Source organism: Lagopus muta, chromosome Z, assembly GCF_023343835.1.
Source record: "Lagopus muta isolate bLagMut1 chromosome Z, bLagMut1 primary, whole genome shotgun sequence".
NCBI classification, from domain to species: Eukaryota; Metazoa; Chordata; class Aves; order Galliformes; family Phasianidae; genus Lagopus; species Lagopus muta.
In genome coordinates, this window is record NC_064472.1 from 18839993 (window position 1) to 18846515 (window position 6523).

Below are 6523 nucleotides of genomic sequence, written 5' to 3' on the forward strand. Positions count from 1 at the left end.
AAAAGATACCTGTATATGATTTTTTTGTTTAGAAGCAGATTTTTTTAGTGTAAGCATTATACTTCAAAGTGTACACAGCACCTTCCAACAATACCGATTTTTCATGATTTGTAAATAAAATCAAAACCTATTAATTCACCTTCTGTCAGCCTTGTGAAAGTCTTAGAGGAAGATAGCACTATATTCTTTTCTTTGAAGTACAGATGATAAAATTAGAATATTTGCCTCTGATTTTCAAAAGTGACAGTCCAGCTTTCTCCAGTCCTCCTCATAGAGCATGCCTGATCTGCTATTAACTACTTTTTATTAAATGTTTTCTAGTTTTTTATCTATCAATAATAACTAGAAAAGCATTCCTGTACATTTTCTCAGGCAGGCATGCTTGCACTTTTGCACATCCAAGACCATGGTAGCTCTTGAATCACTGCACAGTTTTATAACTATTATTTTTATGAAGAATTTCAATAACATTTGTCCCTAAGTGCAAATCTATTCAGTGACTCAACTGTGATTTTCCACATTGAATAATGAGTTTACATGCAAATTCAGAGATTTCTGCAAATAGTTAAGAAACACAGATTGTGGGAAGGAATAGAAGGTGACAGATTGAATATTTGCCTGAGAGCAAACAATATGCAACTCAAATATTCTAACCACACAGTCAGGGGGAGTTGGGCCAGGGGTACCATTAACTTGTATGTGCCCAAGAAGACAAACACTATATTTCCATAGTGGAGAACTTACATAACTAATTGCAAAGAAGGCAAGATGTGGTGCTCATTTCAGAAATGCTATTCATCCTCACTTTAAAGCAGGGTTGAAAATAACTTACAGAGAAATTAATTTTACAGGTAAACTAGTCTTACTTTCTGGTCCCATATAATTTGTGCTAATTTCCAGTTTCACATTATTTACTTCTAATGCATTTATGTAGCATGTTTTTAGCTGTTACTCTGCTGTTCAGCTAGCAGTTATAGCCAAGCTATTAGAAAAGGCATATAGAAAATTACTTGCTGGCCCTGACTGCTCACCTTGAACTATAATACCCTGAAAAAATATTCAAGCACAGGAATGTAAATATCTATAACAAACATTCAAATTTTTCAATATCTGGGGGGCAATCCAGAATACAGGAAATGCAAACACCTAGTGAGGAAGTCCTGCCATATGTTCTACCTGCCATTACTCAAAAGATTATTGTTGTAGCCCAGCCAAGACTATGTTAAATGACGAGCACAGGAAGGGGCTTCCATCTACCATTATCAGCTTCCCACTGCAGTACTGATCCTTGCAAAATAAAGACATGTCAGACCTCAGTGATACGTGTACATGCAGGATGTACATCTCACATTCACTCTGTAGCCCTAGACAAATGCTATGCATGCAGGGAGGTAGTGAGTAATAAAGGTGGTAGCTAAGCATAGTAGCCCTGAAGCTCTCCAAGACATTCCAACATACTGAGATGGCCTTTTCTTGCTCTTTCCACAGGAAACTCTCAGATCTTCTCCATCCTCAGTATGGAAAAGAGGGATGTTATAGAAGAAGGAAAAAAAAAAAATAAAGGGGAATGGTTTTAAACTAAGGTAGGGAAGATTTAGTTCAGTTTAGTTAGGAAGAAGTTTTTCACTCAGAGGGTAGTGACGCGCTGGAACAGGCTGCCTAGAGAGGCTCTGGTTGCTCCATCCATGGATGTGGCTCTGGGCAGCCTGCTGTAGTTGTTGGTGATCCTGCCCCTGGCAGTGGGGTTGAAACTAGATGATCTTTGCGATCCTTTTCAACCCAGACTATTCTATGATTCTGTGATTCTATGAATGTTAAATGAAAATTGCACTATGTTCCTCCTATGCATGTAGTCTTCTGTTTCTCAGCTGCACCTTCCATCATTTACTTTTTCCTGTCTAGCCTTGCTAGATGCTGAGTTAGAATTAAGACACTTCACTCTGTGACCACTGTGTATGTTTTTAGGGAAGAATCTGCAATGGAAATTTCATATCACATTTGCAGCTTTCCTAGGCATTATATCTGCATTGCTTTTTTAAAATTCTTGCTCTAAAGCATTAGACTATGTAGCTAGAAACATCATCCGTAGTGGTCTTTTGTGCAGAGCCTGCAGGACTTTCAGCCATTTCGTGTCAAGACCTTGCTTTACCTGCTGGCATTTCATGGCACAAGGAAGTAAGTCTGCAGACTAAACTTGAAAATAGCACAACTTTATAAACTGAAAGTGTCTGAGTTCTCTAGGGACATCCTCGAACTGCAGTAGCCAGCCTCTCAGCTTTATATTCACAGCCTGTGCACCTCACTGAAAAACAACAACAATGACAAAAACAAACACACACACACACACACAAAAAAAAATCCAGCCACACACACACAACCAACCAACCAACCAATAAAAAAAGCAACAACAAACAAACAAAAAGATCCACAAAATAAAAAGCCAGAAAACTGACAAACCTGAAATATTTCAGAGTGAAAATATAATGCAGTGCAGAGAGAAAAGCCAGACAAGCAGGATTTCTCCATCCTGTAAATACTGTCAAGAAGAAATATTTGCATATTGTACATTGCTACCATGGTCAAGAATTGCAATAGGATTTGGTGGCTTGCAATTGCTGACACAACTATGAGGAGCAGCTGAGGAAACTGGGAATGTTTAGTCTGCAGAAGAGTAGGCTGAGGGAAAATCTTATCCCTCTCTACAATGACCTAAAGGAGGCTGTGGCAAGGTGGGAGTTGGTCTCTTCTCTATTTAGTGATAGAACAAGAGGGAATGGCCTCAAGTTATGCTGGAGGAGGCTCAGGTTGAATATTGGCAAAAAAACTCTTCTCTGAAAGAATGGGCAGGCAGTGGAATGGGCTGTGCAAGGTGGTGATTGAGTTGCCATCCCTGGAAGTGTTCAAGAAAAGTTTAGATGCTGTACTAAGGGATGTGGCTTAGTGGGGAAATATTGATGATAGGTGGATGGTTGGACTGGATGATCTTGGAGATTTTTTCCAACTTTGGTGATTCTATGATTCAACAAACCTACGATTTTCCTGAGGAGCACTAAAATGTGAAGTGTGTCTAGCAAAAGGTTCTAATCACCCTTGCTGCAGCAAAGCACTGGTCTTGAAAAGCTGTTCCCAGCATCTCCACCAGCACCTTGTCAAAGATTCCTCTTACAAACTAAACTCAGGTGGGCAGTTTAGCACATACAGTTTTGCATAGGTAAGAACATGGAAACTGATTTAACAACTCACTCATCAGTGAGTGTTGAACATTTTCTATGCTGACCATTTCTCAAGTGTGTTATTAAGATGCTACTTTAATTTTTGTGTGAGACAGAGTGGTGGGCCCAATTCAGAGAAATCCAGCTCTGTTTCTAGCAGATGAGGCTTTTGTCAAAGTAATATGTTACAGATCTTTGTAGCTTAGTTCAGTCATGCTGTCTCATGCAGCAGGAGGTGTACATAGACCTCAGCTATCATATGTTATAACCTCACAATTTATATGGTCATAAAATTCATCTTACAGTAATAAACAAGAATGAAATAAGACTAAGAAGATCACAAAATATCAGTTCTGCCAACGTACTTTTGAAGACAGAAACATCCATAAGAAATGCAATCTGGACAGCTTGGGTTGGTGATTACGCAAACTCTAGATATCATAAACTCGATGCTACTTTGGGATGGAAACAGATGCGTCTTAATCCAAAGGTTCTAAAGCTAAGACAATTTTATAAAGATATTTTGAAGTCATAATATATAAAGATATTATCTCAAAAATCCTAAAACTAAGCTATATTTCAGCACCAACATGCATGATTTTCAAGCAAATTTTCTCCACTTAGTATTCTGAACAATAGGAGAGTGGTTAGGCACCATTAACTTTCATTTTAAACATACACGCAGCTTCACTAATAATTATTTGATTTCTCTTCAGGTCAATTGATTTTTGAAATAGGAGCACGCAATTTCTCATAAAATGTGTTTATGTAACAAATGCCATGAAAATCTGTCTTGTTATAAAGTGAAAAACTTGAGTAACAAAACTATCCCAAAAAAATCAAATCAAAGTGGTACAGGATGAACAGTGTGTAAGGTCACTGAATAACAGATGTGCTCCCATGTGCTCCACTGTCATGGTTTTGTGTTTTGTTGGTTTTCAGTATTCCACATCATAACATCATGTAGTGTACAGGCAGTTAAAGTGTTAATGCTCCAATTCCAGGTTCCTATCCCTATACATCACAGAAGTCATGGGAACTGGCCCTTCTGTGTGTGGCAGCCTCTTACTGCCTTGCAGTGAGTGCTGGAGGGCGCTTTCCTATCCGTTCCAAGCTTTTCAGGTTTGACTCAGTCTCAGGAACTCTCTCTCCTCTATTTTATTTGTCTCAATTTCAATTAGATTGTACTATATTGTGTTATCTTGCATTCCTATATCACAGTTAGTAAAATAAGTTCTCCTCCACTGATTGTTGCTGCTGTTTTTCTTCCTTCCTTGAGCCCAGCTCCCATCTCCCTGTCCCTTTTCCCTTTTCCTTCCCATTTTGTGGGGCCAAGGGGGGGCCCAGGGGCCTACTGCCCCCCTGTCACAGGCGTAGATTGATCTAGTTAACTCTGTGACAGCCACTGAGTACACAAATAAGATATGATTTACTGCAAGACCTTTTGTAGAAGCACTATATGTGATGACTTTCCTTAGTATGACTCTATGGCAGATTTTAGGTAGATTTAGCAAAATAGATGACAGCTGTAACTGTATACACCAAAGACAAAACTTGATGTTGGAGGTCATGTAAGCAGTCTGTAATTTAAGCATCTCGTATAATACAGATCCCATGCTCCTTTTCCAAAGTATTATTTTTCACTGAGACATTTGTTTACTGCTGATGCAAAGAATAAACAACGAATTTGGTATAAAACTCAAAAAAACATTGCAAGTATAGGAGAGGCTTTACTAGAGTAGTCTTTGTACCTTCAGAATAAGAAAGCAAGAAGAGAATGATTTTGCTTTGGAATTAATGTCTTTTTGCAGTTTCTCTTTTCCTAAAAAAAAATAACACAGGGTGTGGAGGGAACAGGAAGAAGTCTCCAGCTACACCTCACTGCCTGATTTCCGTGCACTTAATATTTATGTGACCTTAAACTCTGGCTGAAATTTGTGAACACAATTAAAATTTACTTGCATAGAGTAAACCGTGGTTACATTATTCTTAAAAATTGGATTAGAAAGTAACATATTTCTAACAGAGAAAGAAAAGTGAGAGTTTTGCTATGAAAAAAAAGTCAGACGTGATGTAGCAATCAAAAGACCCACTTTCTCATTTAATAAGCAAGAGTGTGAAAGTATTAGTAATAAATTTTCCTTTCACTTTGCCGTTTTCAATTCATATATCTGATGCCACAACATCATTCTCAAAGGTACTTTATTTTTTGGTGTTGGCCTTTTATGCTTCTACTGAGGCAATGGAAACATTATTACTATATTATTACAGTCTGAATGTTACCTCACTCCCTTTGTGTAGGCCAAAGAAAAGATCAGGGAAGGACACAGGCAAAATCTAAACTATACAATGGCAATAGTATTTCATTCCTAATCCAATGACATCCAAAGGTGACATTCACTCTCTTTCAACCACACAGATTCAATACCTGGCAGATTGAAAGATGGTGAAAGGGTTAAACAAGATGCAGCAGCAAGCTGAACCAGCAGAAACTCTCATTATGCACCTAAGACAGCACTACTGAGAAAATAATTTTCTTAGAAGTTTCTATTCAAAATTAAATCCTACCATGATAAATAGCCTGATAGATCTAGGCAGTTCAGATCTGAAATATTATTTTGTAGTGTGTTACCTGGCCATTCTCTACTTACTATAAGGGCAAACAATTCAGAGCTTGTCTGGGCATTTTATCCTTTGAACTGCAAAATATTTCCCGTAAATTTCAGAATATTAAATTTTCCAGATAAATGACTTCAAACATTTATGTCTTTTTCCAAAGTTTATTACTTATATTTCATTTCACAATCACAGAAATATTAAATTATAGAATCCTTAGAGTTGGAAGGGACTTCTGAAGGCCACCTAATCCAACTCCCTTGCAATGAACAGGGACATCCATGAGTAGATCAGGTTGCCCAGGGCCTTATCCAGCCGCACCAGTCTCACCCAAGAAGAAATGTGTTTTATCTTACCCTATTCTGTTCCAAACAGACTTCTAGTTAAGAAAAGACAGAAATCTGTAGATTGGCCTTTATATTGATTTTAACATTTATATCTGTTTCACATTATGTGTCACCTTAAATGAAAAAGTCTTAAATCCAGTAAGCCACTAGGATTTGAAATCTCAAATAGCATTGAAAGCAACATAACAACTTCAAACATCACATAAGTCCCAACATTCACTTTGCTTTATGAGAAAAGATTTCTACTTTATGGTAATAAAACCTGTAGAGGATCTACGTCAGGTCAGCTGGACAATGAGCTGCAGAAATCCAGGACAAAGCTACTTTGTCTGTTCCTAAGTAGGAGAA